The sequence below is a fragment of the Rhinopithecus bieti genome, unplaced genomic scaffold (assembly GCF_001698545.2).
Source record: "Rhinopithecus bieti isolate Rb0 unplaced genomic scaffold, ASM169854v2 scaffold_3854, whole genome shotgun sequence".
NCBI classification, from domain to species: domain Eukaryota; kingdom Metazoa; phylum Chordata; class Mammalia; order Primates; family Cercopithecidae; genus Rhinopithecus; species Rhinopithecus bieti.
This window is the reverse complement of record NW_016804356.1, coordinates 675,772-694,727: the sequence shown is the minus strand read 5'-3', so window position 1 is coordinate 694,727 and position 18,956 is coordinate 675,772.

Genomic DNA, 18,956 nt, shown 5'->3' with positions numbered 1-18,956 from the left:
TCTCAGGGTATACATACAAAATACTTCAATTAGATTCAAATCAGCAGCAAAAATTGCCTGCTAAGAAATGGAAATATCTTTTAAAACACACACACACACACACACCACAGATGAAAAAACCTCAAGCCAAAAAATCCACTTGATTTGAAATGCAGCAAAACTACAAAGATAGGCCTAGTGCCATTTCTTCAAGAATAGCAAGCTGACAGCTTGGTGACCCAGGAATGTGAGGGAGTTGCTAAACAGAACTGGCCTTATGTGAGTTGAATATTTGTTCTGTGAACTTGTAATTTAAATATTTTAAGACTTGTTCTGTGGCTTAACACATGGTCCATCATTGAGAATGATCCATGTGTTGAGGAGAAGAATGTGTACTCTGCAGCCATTGTATGAAATTTTCTGTAAATATCTATAAGCTGCATTTGGTCTATAGTGCAGATTAAGTCCAATGTTTCTTTGTTGGTTTTCTGTCTGGGAGATCTGTCCAATGACAGATCTGAAAGTGGGCTGCTGAAGTCTCCAGCTATTATTGTATTGGGGTCTTTTATTAGTCTGTTTTCACATTTCTGATAAAGACATACCTGAGACTGGGAAGAAAAACATAGGTTTAATTGGGCTTAAAGTTCCACATGACTGGGGAGGCCTCAGAATCATGGAGGAGGGTGAAAGGCCCTTCTTACATGGTGGTGGCAAGAGAGAATGAGGAAGAAGCAAAAGCAGAAACCCCTGAAAAACCCATCAGATCTCATAAGACTTATTCGCTATCATGAGAATATCACTGGAAAGACCAGCCCCATGATTCAATTACCTGCCCCTGGGGCCCTTCCACAACATATGGGAATTCTGGGAGATACAATTTAAGTTGAGATTTGGATGGGGACACAGCCAAACCATATTATTCCATCCCTGCCTCCTCCAAATCTCATGTCCTCACATTTCAAAACCAATCATGCCTTCCCAACACTCCCCGGAAGTCTTAACTCATTTCAGCATTAACCCGAAAGTACTCATTCCAAAATCTTATCTGAGACAAGGCAAGTCCCTTCTGCCTATGAGTCTGTAAAATCAAAGCAAGCTAGTTACTCCCTAGATACAATGGGGGTACAGGTATTGGGTAAATACAGTCATTCCAAATGGGAGAAATGGGCCAAAAAAGGGGTTACAGGGCCCATGTAAGTCTGAAATCCAGCGGGGCAGTCAAATTTTAAAGCTCCAAAATGATCTCCTTTGATTCCAGGTCTCATATTCAGGTCATGATGATGCAAGAGGTGGATTCCCATGGTCTTGGGGAGCTCTATCCCTTTGCTTTTGCAGGGTACAGCCTTCCTCCTGGCTGCTTTCATGGGCTTGTGTTGAATGACTGCAGCTTTTCCAGGCACACAGTGCAAGCTGTCAGTGGATCTAACATTCTGGGATCGGCAGGACAGTGCCCCTCTTCTCACAGCTCCACTAAGCAGTGCCTCAGTAGGGCCTCTGTGAGGGGGCTCCAACCTCGTATTTCCCTTCCACACTGCCCTAGCAGAGGTTCTCCATGAAGGCATTGCCCCTGCAGCAAAGTTTTGCCTGGGCATCCAGGTGTTTCCATACATTTTCTGAAATCTAGGCAGAGGTTGCCAAAACTCAGTTCTTGACTTCTGTGCACCCACAGGGTCAACACCATTTGGAAGCTGCCAAGCTTGGGGCTTCTACCCTCTGGAGCCACAGCCCAAGCTGTACGTTGGGCCCTTTCAGCCATGATTGGAGCAGCTGGGACATAGGGCATCAAGTCCATAGGCTGCACAAAGCACAGGGACCCTGGGTTAAACCCACAAAACCACTTTTTCTTCCTGGGCCTCCAGACCTGTGATGGGAGAGGCCACCATGAAGGTCCCTGACATGGCCTGGAGACATTTTCTCCATGGTCTTGGGGATCAACATGAGGCTCCTTGCTACTTATGCAAATTTCTGCAGCCAGCTTGAATTTCTCCACAGAAAATCGGTTTTTCTTTTCTGTTACGTTGTCAGGCTGCACATTTTCCTGTTTTTTTATGCTCTGCTTCCATTATAAAACTTAATGTCTTTAACAGTACACAAGTTACCTCCTGAATGCTTTGCTACTTAGAAATTTCTTCCACCAGATACCCTAAATCATCTCTCTCAAGTTCAAAGTTTCACAAATCCCTAGGGCAGGGGAAAATGCCACCAGTCTCTTTGCTAAAACATAACAAGAGTCACCTTTGCTCCAGTTCCCAACAAGTTTCTTATCTCCATCTGAGACCGATTCAGCCTGGACCTTTTTGTCCAGATTGCTATCAGCATTTTTGACAAAGGCATTCAACAAGTCTCTAGGAAGTTCCAAAGTTTCCCACATTTTCCTGTCATCTTCTGAGCCCTCCTAACTGTTCCAACTTCTATCTGTTACCTAGGTCCAAAGTCACTTCCACATTTTTGGGTATCTACAGTAGCAACCCACTCCTAGTACCAATTTACTGTATTAATCCATTTTCATGCTACTGATCAAGACATACTAGAGACTGGAAAGGAAACATACGTTTAATTGGATTTACTGTTCCACATGGCTGGGAAAGCCTCAGAATCATGGCAGAGGGCAAAAGACACTTCTTGCATGGTGGTGGCAAGAGAGAATGAGGAAGAAGTAAAAGCGGAAACCCCTGATAAACCCATCGGAACTCATAAGACTTATTCACTATCACGAGAATAGCATAACAAAGACTGGCTCCCATGATTTAATTTCCTCCCCATGGCGCCCTCCCACAACATGGGGGAATTCTAGGAACTACAATTCAAGTTGAGATTTGGGTGGGGACACAGCCAAACCATATCAGGTCAAGCTCTCTCTTTATTTCAAATAATATTTGCTTTATTATCTGGGTGATCCAGCATTGGGTGCATATATGTTTAAAATTGTTACATCCTTTTGCTGAATTGACTCCTTTATCAGTATATAATGCCCTTGTTTGTCTCTTCTAACAGTTGTATGGAAATCTATTTTGTATAAGTATAGCTGCTCCCGCTTTTATTGGTTTCCATTGGCATGGGATATCATTTTCCATTCCTTTATTATCAGTCTATGTGTATTTTTACAGGTGAAGTGTGTTTCTTGAAGGCAACAAATCATTGGGGCTTTTTGGTTTCTTTTTTCTGCTCAGTCACTCTATATTTTTTGATTGGAGTGTTTACTCCATCTACATTCATGTTATTATTGATAAGTAAGGACTTACTACTGCCATTTTGTGATTTTTTTGGGGGTTATTCTGTGCTGTTCCCTTCTTTCCTTCTTTCCTGTCTTCCTTTATGGCAAGGTAATTTTCTCTGATGGTATGTTTTAATATCTTGTTTTTTATTTTTTTGTGTATCTGTTATAAGTTTTTTTATTTAACGTTATCATGCAGCTTGCAAATAACATCTTATAACCCATTTTTTAAAAACCGATGACAACACTGATTGCAAAAACAAGCTAATGAACAAACAAGCCAAGAGAAAACTAATAATTCCCCTACACTTTAACATCACCATACATTTTAACTTTTATGATTTCTATTTATACCTTATTATATTGTTTATGTCTTGCAACGTTGTTATTATTTCTGACAGTTTCTTCCTGTATTCTTTCAACTCAAGATATAAGTAGTTTATATTACACAATTACACTGTTATAATATTCTGTGTTTGTCTGTGTACTTGCTATTACCAGTGTGTTTTGAACCTTCACATGATTTCTTTTTGCCCATTAACATCCTTTTCTTTCAGATTGAAGAATTTCCTTTAGCATTTCCTGTAGGCAGGTCTAGTATTGATGAACTACCTCAGCTTTTGTTTGTCTGAGAAAATCTATTTCTCTTTCATGTTTGAATGATATTTTCCCAGGGTATAGTATTATAAGGTATTTTTTCCTTCATTACTTTATATGTGTCACGCCACTCTCTCTTGACCTGTAAGGTTTCCACTGAGAAGTCTGCTGTCAGATGTATTGGAGCTCCTTTGTATGTTATTTGTTTTGCTTTGTTTTTCTCTTGCTGCACTTAAAATCCTGTTGTTATACTAGACTTTGGAAGTTTGATTATTAAATGCTGTGGAGTAGTCTTATTTGGGTCAAATCTGCTTGGTGTTCTATAACCTTTTTATACTTGAATATTGATATATTTGTCCATATTTGGAAAGTTCTGTTTTTATTCCATTGAATAAACTTTCTAAAAAAATTATTATACTTTAAGTTCTGGGATACAGGCACAAAACGTGCAGGTTTGTTTCACAGGTATATACGTGCCATGGTGGTTTGTTGCACCCATCAACCCATCATCTACATTAGATATTTCTTCTAATGCTATCCTTCCTCTAGTCCCTGAAACCCTGACAGGCCCCAGTGTGTGACATCCCCCTGCATGTGTTCTCATTGTTCAACTTGCACTTATGAGTGAGAATATGCAGTGTTTGGTTTTCTGTTCCTGTGTTAGTTTGCTGAGAATGATGCTTTCCAGCTTCATCCATGTCCCTGCAAAGAAAATGAACTCATCATTTTTTATAGCTGCATAGTATTCCATGGTGTACATGTGTTACAATTTCTTTCTCAAGACTAACACTGATGGGCATTTGGGTTGGTTCCAAGTCTTTGCTACTGTGAATAGTGCTGCAATAAACACATGTGTGCATGTGTCTTTATGGTAGAATGATTTATAATCATTTGGGTATATACCCAGTAATGAGATTGCTGGGTCAAATAGTATTACTGGTTCTAGATCCTTGAGGAATTGCCACAGTGTCTTCTACAATGGTTGAACTAATTCACACTCCAACCAACAGTGTAAAAGCGTTCCTATTTCTCCACATCTTCTCAGCATCTGTTGCTTCCTGACTTTTTAATGATTACCATTCTAACTGATGTGAGATAGTATCTCATTGGGGTTTTGATTTGCATTTCTCTAGTATCAGTGATGATGAGCTTTTTTTCATATGTTTTTTGGCTGCATAAATGTCTCAATTTAACAAGTGTCTATTCATATCATTCACCCACAATTTGATGGGGTTGTTTTTTCTTGTAAATTTGTTTAAGTTCCTTGTAGATTCTGGATATTAGCCCTTTGTCAGATGGATAGATTGCCAAAATGTTCTCCCATTCTGTAAGTTGACTGTTCTCTCTGATGATAGTTTCCTTTGCTGTGCAGAAGCTCTTTAGTTTAATTAGATCCAACATGTCAATTTTGACATTTGCGGCAGTTGTTTTTTGTGTTTTAGTCATGAAGTCTTTGTCCATGCTTCTGACCTGAATGTTATTGCCTAGGTTTCCTTCTAGAGTTTTTATGGTATAAGGTCTTATGTTTAAGTATTTAATCCATCTTGAGTTAATTTTTGTGTAAGGTGTAAGGAAGGGGTCCAGTTTCTGTTTTCTGCATATGGCTAGCCAGTTTTCCCAACACCATTTATTAAATAGGGAATCCCTTTCCCATTGCTTGCTTTTGTCAGGTTTGTCAAAGATCAGATGGTTGTAGATGTGTAGCGTTATTTCTGAGGTCTTTGTTCTGTTTCATTTGTCTATATGTCTGTTTTGTTACCAGTACCATACTGTTTTGGTTACTATAGACTTGTAGAATAGTTTGAAGTCAGGTAGCATGATGCTTCCAGCTTTGTTCTTATTGCTTAGCATTGTCTTCACTATATGGGCTCTTTTTTGTGTCCATATGAAATTTAAAGTAGTTTTTTTCCAATTTGGTGAAGAAAGTCAGTGGTGGCTTGATGGAGGTAGCATTGAATCTATAAATTACTTTGGGGAGTATGGCCATTTTCATGATATTGATTCTTCCTATCCTTGAGCATGGAATGTTTTTCCATTTCTTTGTGTCCTCTCTTATTTCCTTGGGAAGTGGTTTGTAGTTCTCCTTGAAGAGGTCCTTCACATCCCTTTTACGTTGTATTCCTAGGTATTTTATTACCTTTATAGCAATTGTGAATGGGAGTTCACTCATGATTTGGCTCTGTTTGTCAGTTATTGGTGTATAGGAATGCTTGTGATTTTTGCACATTGATTTTGTATCCTGAAGCTTTCTGAAGTTGCTTATCAGCATAAGGAGTTTTTGTGTTCAGACCATGGAGTTTTCTAAATATACAGTTGTCAACTGCAAACAGAGAAAATTCAACATTCTTAAAGAATTTTCAACCCAGAATTTCATATCCAGAACAAAGCTTCATAAGTGAAGGAGAAATAAAATTCTTTACAGAAATGCTGAAAGATTTTGTCACAACTAGCCCTGCCTTACAAGAGCTCCTGAAGGAAGCACTAAATATGGAAAGGAAAAACTGGTACCAGCCACTGCAAAAACTATAACAAATTGTAAAGACTGTCGACACTATGAAGAAACTGCATCAACTAATGGGAAAAATAACCAGCTAGCATCATAATGACAGAATCAAATTCCCACATAACAGTATTAACCTTAATTGTAAATGGGCTAAATGCCCCAATTAAAAGTCAAAGACTAGCAAATTGGATAAAGAGTCAAGACCCATTGGTGTGCTGTATTCAGGAGACCCATCTCACTTGCAAAGACACACATTGGCTCAAAATAAAGGGATGGAGGAAGATTTACCCAGCAAATGGAGAGAAAAAAAAAATTATTCTAAAATTGATCACATAATTGTAAGTAAAACACTCCTTAGCCAATGCAAAATAATGGAAATCATAACAAACAGCCTCTCAGACCACAGTGCAATCAAATGAGAACTCAGGATTAAGAAACTCACTCAAAACTGTACAACTACATGGAAACTGAAAAACCTGCTCCTGAATGACTACTGGGTACATAACAAAATTAAGGCAGAAATAAGTAAGTTCTTTGAACCCAATGAGAACAAAGACACAACATACCAGAATATCAGGGACCCAGATAAAGCAGTGTTTAGAGGGAAATTTATAGCACTAAATGCCCACAGGAAAAAGCAGGAAAGATCTAAAATCAACACTCTAACGTCACAATTAAAACAACTAGAGAAGCAAGAGCAAACACATTCAAAAGCTGACAGAAGATAAGAAATAGCTATGATCAGAGCAGAACTGAATGAGATAGAGACATGAAAAACCCTTCAAAAAGTCAATGAATCCAGGAGCTTGTTTTTTGAAAAGATTAACAAAATAGACTGCTAGCCAGACTAATAAAGAATAAAAGAGGGAAGAATCAAATAGACACAATAAAAAATGATGAAGGGGAGATCACAACTGATCCCACCAAAATACAAACTACCATTAAAGAATACTATAAACACCTCTATGCAAATAAACTAGAAGATCTAGAAGAAATGGATAAATTCCTGGACACATACACCCTCCCAGGACTAAACTAGGAAGAAGTCCAATCCCTGAATAGACGAATAACAAGTCCTGAAATTGAGGCAGTAATTAATAGCCTACCAAACAAAAAATGCCCAGGAACAGACAGATTCACAGCTGAATTCTACCAGAGGTACAAAGAGGAGCTCGTACCATTCCCTCTGAAACTGTTCCAAACAATAGAAAAGAGGGACTCCTCCCTAATTCATTTATGAGGCCAGCATCATCCTGATACCAAAACCTGATAGAGACACAACAAAAGAAAATTTCAGGCCAATATACCTGATGAACATCGATGCAAAAATTCTCAATAAAACACTGGCAAACTGAATCCNCAAATAGACACAATAAAAAATGATGAAGGGGAGATCACAACTGATCCCACCAAAATACAAACTACCATTAAAGAATACTATAAACACCTCTATGCAAATAAACTAGAAGATCTAGAAGAAATGGATAAATTCCTGGACACATACACCCTCCCAGGACTAAACTAGGAAGAAGTCCAATCCCTGAATAGACGAATAACAAGTCCTGAAATTGAGGCAGTAATTAATAGCCTACCAAACAAAAAATGCCCAGGAACAGACAGATTCACAGCTGAATTCTACCAGAGGTACAAAGAGGAGCTCGTACCATTCCCTCTGAAACTGTTCCAAACAATAGAAAAGAGGGACTCCTCCCTAATTCATTTATGAGGCCAGCATCATCCTGATACCAAAACCTGATAGAGACACAACAAAAGAAAATTTCAGGCCAATATACCTGATGAACATCGATGCAAAAATTCTCAATAAAACACTGGCAAACTGAATCCAGCACCACATCAAAAAGCTTATCCACCACGATCAAGTCAGCTTCATCCCTGGGATGCAAGGCTGGTTCAACATATACAAATCAATAAATGTAATCCATCACATAAACAGAACCAATGACAAAAACCACATGATCTATCTCAATAGATGCAGAAAAGGCCTTTGATAAAATTTAACACTGCTTCATGCTAAAAACTCTCATTAAACTAGATATTGATGGAACGTATCTGAAAATAATAAGAGCTATTTATGACAAGCTCACAGACAATGTCATACTGAATGGGCAAAAGCTGAAAGCATTCCCTTTGAAAACTGGCACAAGACAAGGATGCCCTCTCTCACCACACCTATTCAACATAGTACTGGGATTTCTGGCCAGGGCAATCAGGCAGGAAAAAGAAATAAAGGGTATTCAAATAGAAAGAGAGGAAGTCAAATTGTTCTTGAACAAACTTTCTACTCCAGTCTTTTTCTCTACTTCCTCTTTAAGACCATTCACTCCTAGATTTGCCTTTCTGAGACTATTTTGTAGTTCTTGTGGGTGTGTTTCATTGTTTTTTATTTTTTTCTTTTGTCTCCCCTGACTGTGTATTTTCAAATAGCCTATCTTTAAGTTCATTAATTCTTCTGCTTGATCTATTCTGCTGTTGAGAGACTCTGATGTATTTTTCAGCATGTCAATTGAACTTTTCAGCTTCAGAATGTCTGCTTGACTTGCAAAAATTTCACTTTTAAAATTGATCTTACGGGATTCTGAATTCCTTCTTGGTGTTATCTTGAATTTTGTTGCAGGGCCTCAAAACAGCTCTTTTGAATTCTTTGTCTGAAAGGTCAAACATCTCTGTCATTCTTGGTTTGGTCACTGGTGCCTTATTTAGCTCATTTGGTGACGTCATGTTTTCCTGGATGTTCTTGATGCTTCTGTAGGCCCATCTGTGTCTAGGCATTGAAGAGTTAGATAGTCACTGTAGTCTTTGCAGTCTGGACTTGTTTGTACCTGTCTGTCTTGGAAAGGCTTCCCAAATATTTAAAAGGAATTGAGTGTTTTGATCTAAGTTTTGGTCACTGCATTTCTGCATTAAGGGGTACCCCAAGCCCAGTAACACTGTGACTCTTACATAGAGGTATTGCCTTGGTGGTCTTGGGTAAGATCTGAGAGAATTCCTTGGATTGCCAGGCAGACACTTTTGCTCTCTTTCTTAGTTTCTCCTCAACAAATGGAGTCTCTCAGTATGTCCTGAGCTGCTTGAATCTGGGGTAGGCGTGCCATGTCACTAACATTTTAGTGGTTATAATCATACATACCACCTTGAGGTTTAATTTTTTTACACAAAATTTTGGTTAATAGTCATAGGATTATTATGAGAAATAAAAGAAATATTTCAAATAAACTGCTTAATACAATGCCTGGCATAGAGTAAATATTTTCTTATGTTAGATATTTGTATTTTTAAAAGAAAAGTTTAATACTCTAAATAAGATTACTTGGAATAATTTTTAATCATAATGTTAAATATGCTTATAGAAGTAGAGTTAACGTAAGGAAGAATAAAAATTTTTTAAATATCAAGTGGCCTTCCAGAGATATTGTACCCATTTATTTTCCTGCTTGCCGTGTGTGATACCTCTTCTCACTGCACATTTATTGGCACTGACTATTTTCTTTAAAATATTTGCTCGGCAACTTTGTTATTTCACAAAAGAGATCTTGAAGTTTTAACTTGCCATTATTTGACTACTAATGAAATTTGAATTTTTTCCCTATTTAGTAGTAATTGTTTCTTCTCTGTTTAAGATTTACCTGCTTATAACTTTTTCATATGTATGTCTTTGGATAATTAACTGTGATCCTTGAGTGGTGGGATTGTGTTGTGATTAATAACCTATGACTCTGGCCAATACATGTTATTGTTTTAACATTTTCAAGTCTCATTGTTTGTATTTATAAGAATCAATACATAACATTATGCATTTGATATGTTCTAAGAAAATTAAATGTGTTAACACTGGAAATAATATCCAACGACATTTAGAAAATCATTATGTCTTTAGCATGTATTGCAAAAATGATTCTCAATTTACATGCTTTTTACTTTTGTATGATTTTGAATTACTCATTCCACATAAAACAATTTGGTGTTTTACAGGTATCGATGTGGTCTTAGGAATCCAAAATATTGCTCCTCATATAATTTCATACATTACTATTATATAGTCTATAAAGATATTCTACCTTAACATGTTTTAGGAGAAAAAAGCAGATATATTAAAACTGTGACTGTGGGATTTTAGAGCTGCTTTGAACAGTTCTTCAAGCATTGCAAACTACTGTAGTCATCATTAATATATAATATGAAATTAAATTAACATTTTATGTTTACCTCATATTTTAATCTTTACTTTTGTAGGGTTAATAACTTTCAAAATTGAAAGGTATTCATATGATGAAAACAGAAAATAAATCTGAATACAATGAAGAGAGTTAACACTAATTTGTACAGATTTATTCATATAAAAGTAATCAAATTATTTTATAATGGCAATTTTAAAAAATTTTTTATTTTGAGACAGGGACTCTCTCTGTCACCCAGGCTGGAGTACAGTGGCACAATCACAGCTCACCACAGCCTCAATCTCTTGGGCTCATGAGATCCTCCCACCTCCACCTCCTGAGTAGCTGGGACTACAGGTGTGCCCCATCACACTGGCTGAATTTTTCATTATTTGTAGAGACTAGGTCTTGAACTCCTGGGCTCAAACCATCCTCCTGACTCAGCCTCCCAAAGTGCTGGGATTCCAGGCATCAGCCACTGCACATAGCTGCAAATCTTTTAAAGAAAAATATCCAACAAACTTTAAAATCACCCATATTTTAAAAAAGGTAATGGACCTTGAAAGTTGTATACCAAAAGTAAGAGCTTTAATAAAAGTTCAATATTACTAAAATAGTTTTGAAAGTGTAGTGCTATAATTAAAATAATACACTGCTATGCGAGCAGACATATCAGGAAACAACTAGTAAATAGTTATATCACCATACAATTTTTCTGCCAAATAATATTTGTTTGTAGAAGTTATTGACAAAGGAACTACATTTCAAATAGAGCAATAAAGAATAACTTTCAACTATCTTTGCAGTGGGACAATTTATTCAAACAAAATCTTATAAGTAATCACACTATAAAACACACCTGACAGCACAGCTTTTCTAGAAGGATAGGTGCCAAAATGATTATACATAAGAATCAACTAAGAAGTTTTAGAAAGCATACCCAAATTAGAGCTCGATTCGCAATTTAAAATAATAAATCCTCCCCAGTTTATTTCTAACATGGCAGTCAGGGGTGAGAAGCAAGAGCTCTAGAAGAATTAGATATAGACCCTAGACAAGCTCATTTATGTGGAACACCCTGGCCACATGAAGATCCAAGAAATAAAATTTTTTTTTTTTTTTTTTTTTGAGGCGGGGAGTCTCGCTCTGTCGCCCGCGACTGGGAGTGCGGGCCAGATCTTCAGCTCACTGCAAGCTCGCCTCCCGTCGGGTTCTACGCCATTCTCCTGCCTCCAGCCTCCTCGTGAGGTAGCTGGACTACAGGGCCCGCACCTCGCGGGCTAGAAACTTTTTGTATTTTTTAGTAGAGACGGTGGTCACCGTGTTAGCCAGGATGGTTCGTCGATCTGCCGTGACCTCGTGATCCGCCCGTCTCGACCTCCAAAGTGCTGGGGGATTTACAGGCTGTTAGTCCACCGGGCGGCGGTGCGGGGCAACACTGGGACCAAGAGCCCGGCCAAGAAATAAATTTTTAAGACCACTGGAATAGCAGATTATTTCTAATTAACAATTAATAAATTATATTTTGAAATAAGACTTTAATAACAGTAAACTAAGGTGTAGAAATAATAAAAAATGTTACTCCTTTGATCAGAGGAGGGAATGATCACATTAAGTATCAGATGGGGATATAACAAATAATTATAAAATAAGAAAGAAAGTCATCTGATAAATAGAAAAATTTCTTTCATTTAAGACATTTAGAAAGAGATAAAATAAATCATCAGCCAGCAAATCAGCCATTTGTATTTGTCCAGTATAGATATTTGAAACCACACATTTCAGAACATACTTGATCCCTATCCTCAAGAAATCATAGTCAAAAAAGAATCATAGTCAAAAAAGAATCATAGTCAAAAAAGAATTCAAAGATTAAGTAATGATCTGTGGTGTTTGTTGACAGTGGAAGAATATGGACTTAGAATAATAGAATTTTTCATCTACTAATTAGTCATTATTTGTTTCACTATTATTTGAATGTTTAATCTTATATGAACATATTATTTGTTACTATTTAAGTAACTACAAAATTCATTCATAAACTTTGTCCTGAAAGATCCAGATAGATGAGATAAAAGTGAAGATCTTAGTATTATTTTTTAGGATCACTTACATGTTCTTTAATCCTGGTTTCTCTTTTCATTTTGAATTTTGGCTGTAAACAACCGTCATGAAAATATTTGGATTGAAACACATGTTCTAATTTAGATTGAAACAAGCTGATTAGTGTACAGTTTTTGATTATGGTCTTGATTATGCTGGAAAGAATGAGTGACATTAACATCCATCTCCTAAAAGCTAATAGTGCATTAGTGAGCCATACTATAAGCTTGTTGGAAATCAGAAAATAAAAATAAAAGCTTTTAAAGAATCATCTTGCTACAATTAGAAGCACTTAGAATGGCAGTACAAATGACTGCTATAAAAATGTATGTAAGTTTTAATGCAGTCATTAAAATGTGACAATTTTTCAGATGGGGTAAGTGTAATAACTTGAGGAATTTATAACCCTGAAGAGTGTATCTCATTTACCAATATTTTGCCAAATGTCTTATTTATAAAATGCAAGGTCATGAAAATATCTTTTAAATTAACCTTGATTTAATCAATGAGAAAATCTTTTTACCACATCGTCACTTCTCAGTAAAACAATGAATGCAAACACTGCAAATCTGACTTGAATTTCAAGACTGAAGGTCTTAACCCTAGCTAGCTAATTGAGAGTGTTTGACATTTACTTTATTGCCTTGTTCTTTTTCACTTTGATTTTCTTCTTTAATAAAGACAAAATTCTTGACAACCATAGTGCCACAGAGATTAGATTTGTAGCAAAGAGGTCAAGTCCTTCTATATTCATATTTCTCCTGGATTTTCAACCTTTTAAATAACCTTATCTATCCCTTACTCTCCATGGTAACTTACCTGCTAACCTTTCCTATTCATGGTATTATTATTGGGGTCACTATTCTTTGTAATCAGACTGTACATCTTGTTTTTAGTTTAAAGTACAACTTGTTTTCTTTTACAATTGACTCTTAGATTTTTATAACAGCAGGGACTGAATGAGACCTTGAGAGGTCATCTACCCCTTCAATCACTTTGAAGTCTTAAATCTCCTAACTATCCCAGGAAGCAGAAAATATTTCATATTCACAGAGAAATTTCAGAGTTTCCTTGGCACTTTATTTTCATCTCTGTGGTGTATAGATTTCTCAGCATCTAACCTAACTAGACCTCCTTTGGTCTGTTGTGCATGCAGTTATTCACTCAGCAAACTCTTGCTCAGCAACAACTACATCCTTATAACTGTGGCAGGCAGAAAGAACTCAAAAATTGAAAAAGGGGGAAAAAAAAATCCCTGCCTTCCAGGTGCTCACATCAAAGATGAAAGGAAACAGACATTTGTTGTACACTGTGATCCTGGGGGACAGATTAAAGTTTTGCATGCTCTATGGATACTGAGAAAGGGAAGGGAAGAGGGAAGTGATGTGTATTCAGTGGAAATGAACACTAAGCTAAATTTTAAATTATGTAAATGTTAGTGGTAGGAAATGGTTCTTCAGGTTTCTGCTGTCTAAGAAAAGACATCACTTAGATTTGCAGCAAGGAGCAGAATGGACTGGCAGCCCTGGTAACCATGGCCCCATGCCAAAAATGAACAAAATGCCCTGGGGGTACTTATATGTGCCCATGCTTGTGGGACGTGGGACTCTTCTGTTTGCAGCTTATGCCTGATTTCTCATTAGCCTTACTGAATCATTCTTAGATTTTGCTGCTGTCTGAGAATCTTCCTTCCATGTGGTCTTCTTGTCTCCTTTCTTTTCTTAGATGTCAAGTTTCTTATCACAGACAAAACAGTATGTCTCTCTGTTCTTTATCCCCCTTTCTCCTTTGTATTTGTTTTCCCCAGAATGCCTTTTTCATAACCAATCCTGTTTTGATGTCTGCTTCTGAAGAACCTGAACTAACACAAATAGTATTAAGAGTGGTGCAAGGCAAGGACAAAAAAACAAACACACATGTTCTCACTCATAAGTGGGAGTTGAACATGGACACAGGGACGGGAACATCACAATGGGGCCTGTTGGGGAATAGGGGCCTGTGGGAGGGATAACGTTAGGAGAAATACCTGATGTAAATGATGAGTTCATGGGTGCAGCAAACCAACATGGCACATGTATACCTATGTAACAAACCTGCACATTGTGTACATGTACCCTAGAACTTGAAGTATAATAATAAAAAATTCAAACCTTAAAAAAAAGAGTGGTGCAAGGAAAATAGGGCCTGAAGACTATCTCACTTCCTGCCCCTGGCAAAGGTAGAGGACCAGTGCCAGAAATTTCACTAAGGTGATCTGGGAAAAGGCTATGTTACTGGGAAACTTCCATGTGGGTGTAAAGATTCAGAAATTTAAAAAATACAGGGGCAACAATGCCTAGAAGGCTTGAAGTTGGCTGGTTATTGCTATGTTGAATCAACATCTTGCAGAGAGATGATGAGAAACTGAAGAATGTTATTAAGCAGTAAAAGGCTAGGTATTAGAGCCAGAGGTTCTCTTGGCAGCTTACAAAGAGGGTTTTGTCTCCTGCAGTGGAAGACTGCAGGAGTGGAAGAGTAGACCCAGATGTTTACATTCATTGAGCTCAAGAGATGTCCAAATGCGCTGAAAAAAGGTCTTTTCTGTTAAGGTCATGGCTCTGGTTGGGAAAACTAGAGACTCTAAATATGGGCTGGGACATCTGGATTAATGTTCCTGAAGATGTTGGTACTGGGGAACCTCTTTAACTGTCAGAGCTTGCAGGGATGGCTCTCCTTTTCCTAGTAAGATGCATATCATCATTAGTATGTGGCACATGAATTTAATCAGAGGCTTCTATGTGCTTTTTATCCCCAATAAGACTTCTGCATGAGTCTAGGAACCAAGAGGTGGAAGCAGGAATGGTCTCACTTAACGTGACTCACAATGATGGATGATGGAGTCCTTTGCGCCTTTCCTACTCATACTCCTAGCGCTTCGGCATTGGAGAACTTGGTTTCCAGCAAGTTTCCCATTGAACTACAAAAATATGGATGCTACAAAAGCACAATGGACTCTGAATCTAAAGACCATCAGGTGAGAAAAAAAACTGTCTTGGCAAGGGTAACTGACTGATGAGTGTGAGGAGAGAGGGCTTTTTTTATACAACATTGACAGAGAGGAATATATGGTGAATCCATGTGATCTACTTGGACCTTCTTGGTTCAGACTCTCAGAAATAAAAATTTTTAGCTATGCAACAACATAAATCACCAAGACTTGCTCAAGTGATAGTAATCGAAGGTTAGGGGAAATTAGAAGAGATTACAGAAGAAGTGGGAGATTAGTACCAGTTGTAGTCATGAGAACAACTTCAGGAATGGGAGCTGTAGTTTATCTAACTCACCTCCTACTTCTAGGTTCTTTTCATGAAGGTCCGCAGAAATAATGGAGGAGGAACTAATCCCTGAATTATTTGGTGAAGGAGACCTGTGCAGTATAAGGCATGAACTATGGCAGCTGTGAGAATGTATGCTCAGATCTCCCACTGTGAAGAGTGTAGTTGACTGACACCCAGACCAAGCTACTACCCTGCAGGATCCATCACCATGTTTACGTTAAGGCCATACTTCACCTGTCTTACTTCAAGCCAGTGAAAAACCATGATATAAGAACTAAGTTCTTTTTTTGCATTTTTTCCCTAAGTCACTAAACTACTTTAATGGTGACTTTGTCTTAATAACCCTCCATCAGCTTGGTAAAAATTTGCTTGAATTGTGATGCAGGGTGAGAATCTTCACACTCCATCCTCCTTCCTTACCTCTTTTCTTCCTCAGGGTTCAAATCTGAGTACCCTCCCTGCCTACAGCTTCTGCTTCCTCCCTTTTATTTTTCATAGGCATTTCCTCCAATAAGTATCTTTTCGTTTGATTCTACCTTAGCAGCTACTTCCCAGAGGACCTAAACTAACAAAGGGACCAAGGAAGTAAAAGCACAGACTGTTTGAATAAGTCAATCTTTTGTGTTACATTGAGTACAACTGTCTGTGCAGGAGTTCATGAATTGTAAAGAGATGTAGCACATGTGGTTGAATTATGAAGTTTTGTTTTGCTTTGTCTTCCCCCCGCCCCGAGGAGTTATGTCTTTGTTCAGGAGACTGAGGAGGCATCAAATGAGACTTCTGTGTAAGATTTGTATTTTAAAAGGACCACTCTTTCAACTTTGTCAAGAAAGAAACATCAGTGAATTAGCTTCAGGACAGAGAATAGTCTTCACCTAATGAAACTGACTTCTAGGATGAAGAGAAATGGATAATTTAAGAGATACGCAATAATCAACAGAGATTGTTATTGTATTGATTGCAGAATATGAGGAGGAGGAAAGAGAAAAAGGAGGGGAAGATGAAGGAGGAAAAAAGAGGAGGAAAAGGAGATAGAGGAGAAGGAGAGGGAATTTACAAGGACAATTCTGAATTTATTTGAACAAAGGATATTGTTTTACATGAATACAGTGAACTTGGAGGCTTGGAAGGGGAGAAAAAAAGGACACCAGATATAACGAATTTGTGAACATGGGGAAAATGCAAGTCATGTTATGGAAGAGAGAGTTGGATAGGGTTGAAAGTCAGGGTAGAGAGAGTTGGTAGAGACAAAGATATGGTAACTTAATTTATATATAATATAAATTGTATATAATATTATAAGTGATCCAGGAGTGGTCCTGAATACCTAGGGAGGACATACTGAGAGACAGAAGAAGAAAACTGAGGAAAGATACAAGTTATACCAACATCTGTACTTAAAAATTGTTACAAATGGGCATCTGTCTTCTCCAGGGTACTTAACCTTCCCTACAGCATCTCTTCAAAGTTTCTCTTTCTGGCTTTCCATTTCATGTTGATATATTTACATAGCCCTCAATAAGAAACACAATCTTATTAGAGCAATATAAATTAGTGCTTAAAGAGTAGGATTTGGAGTAGTAATATTGCAATTCTAGTTTTGCAACTTGGGTGACTTTAAGAAATTTATTTAAGCTATCAAACTCAATTCCTTCATCTGTAAAATAGGCATGAAAGGAAATCTATATCCCATAGTATGATAATGAGTTTAATATGATAGATAGATAGATAGATAGATAGATAGATAGATAGATAGATACATAGATAGATAGATAGATACATAGATAGATAAAAGATAAATCAACATCGTGTTTGGGATAAGTACTCAGTAGATATTAACTATTACTTTTATGATACAAAGAAAAGGCTGACTTTAGAATATTGAAGACACCTCAAACTAGAGAAGATGACATTTTTTACTGTTTATGTTGACTAGCAGTAATATGAACTTCTAACTTTTCTACAAATATTTTAATGCTATGTTTAATAAATTGTCATGGTATCAATTATGAGAAAAAGAGAAAAATTATTCAAATTTAAATCTATGTTAAATTTAATTTATGTGGTGATGCCAGGTGGGCTGTTTATGACCAACTTGCCTGTGGTCCAAGGTGAGTCTTGGGAAAGAACTCATTTTCTCAGAAATAGGAGCCAGGCATATTATTCTTGAACCACTACAAATGTTTTAGTTTGCAAAAGAGACTTCTGGATGTGTACAATTATGGTTGATTGCATGACCTGCACAACGAGGAGAGATTAGAGGCAATAAAATATAACCTATTACTGTAGTGTCAAAGACCACGAGGTTTAGAGTGATGCAGGAATGCCAGCCCCATTACTTATTAGCCATGGAACCTTAAGCAAGTGATTTAACCTTTGTACCTCAGTTTTCTTAACTGTAAAATCGAACTTAATATTTTGCACAGGAAATGGCACACAATAAATAGCTAATGAATGGTAACTATCATTGCTACATCGTTCATTCTGCTCAACATTTCATGAGCCATTTCATTTTGAAGACACTTCACAGCTTTAACTCTGAAGAAATAACTTTTATAATGTTCTTCCTTTATTTTCCACTGTCTGATGTCCTATTGCATTGCTCTGTGTTTCATCTTTCCTTTCATATTTTCCACTTATTTGCATTTTTGTTCTTTGCGCTGAAAAATTTCTTCAAATTTTATCCCACAGTCTTTTTATAGAGTTTTAAAATACACAATAATTTCAAATTTCTTTCTTTTTTTTTTATTATTATACTTTAAGTTCTAGGGTACATGTGCATAACGTGCAGGTTTCTTACATATGTATACTTGTGCCATGTTGGTGTGCTGAACCCCTCAACTCGTCAGCACCCATCAAGTCATCATTTATATCATGTATAACTCCCCAATGCAATTCCTCCCCCCTCCCCATGATAGGCCCCAGTGTGTGATGTTCCCCTTCCCGAGTCCAAGTTTCCTCATTGTTCAGTTCCCACCTATGAGTGAGAACATGCGGTGTTTGGTTTTCTCTTCTTGTGATAGTTTGCTAAGAATGATGGTTTCCAGCTGCATCCATGTCCCTACAAA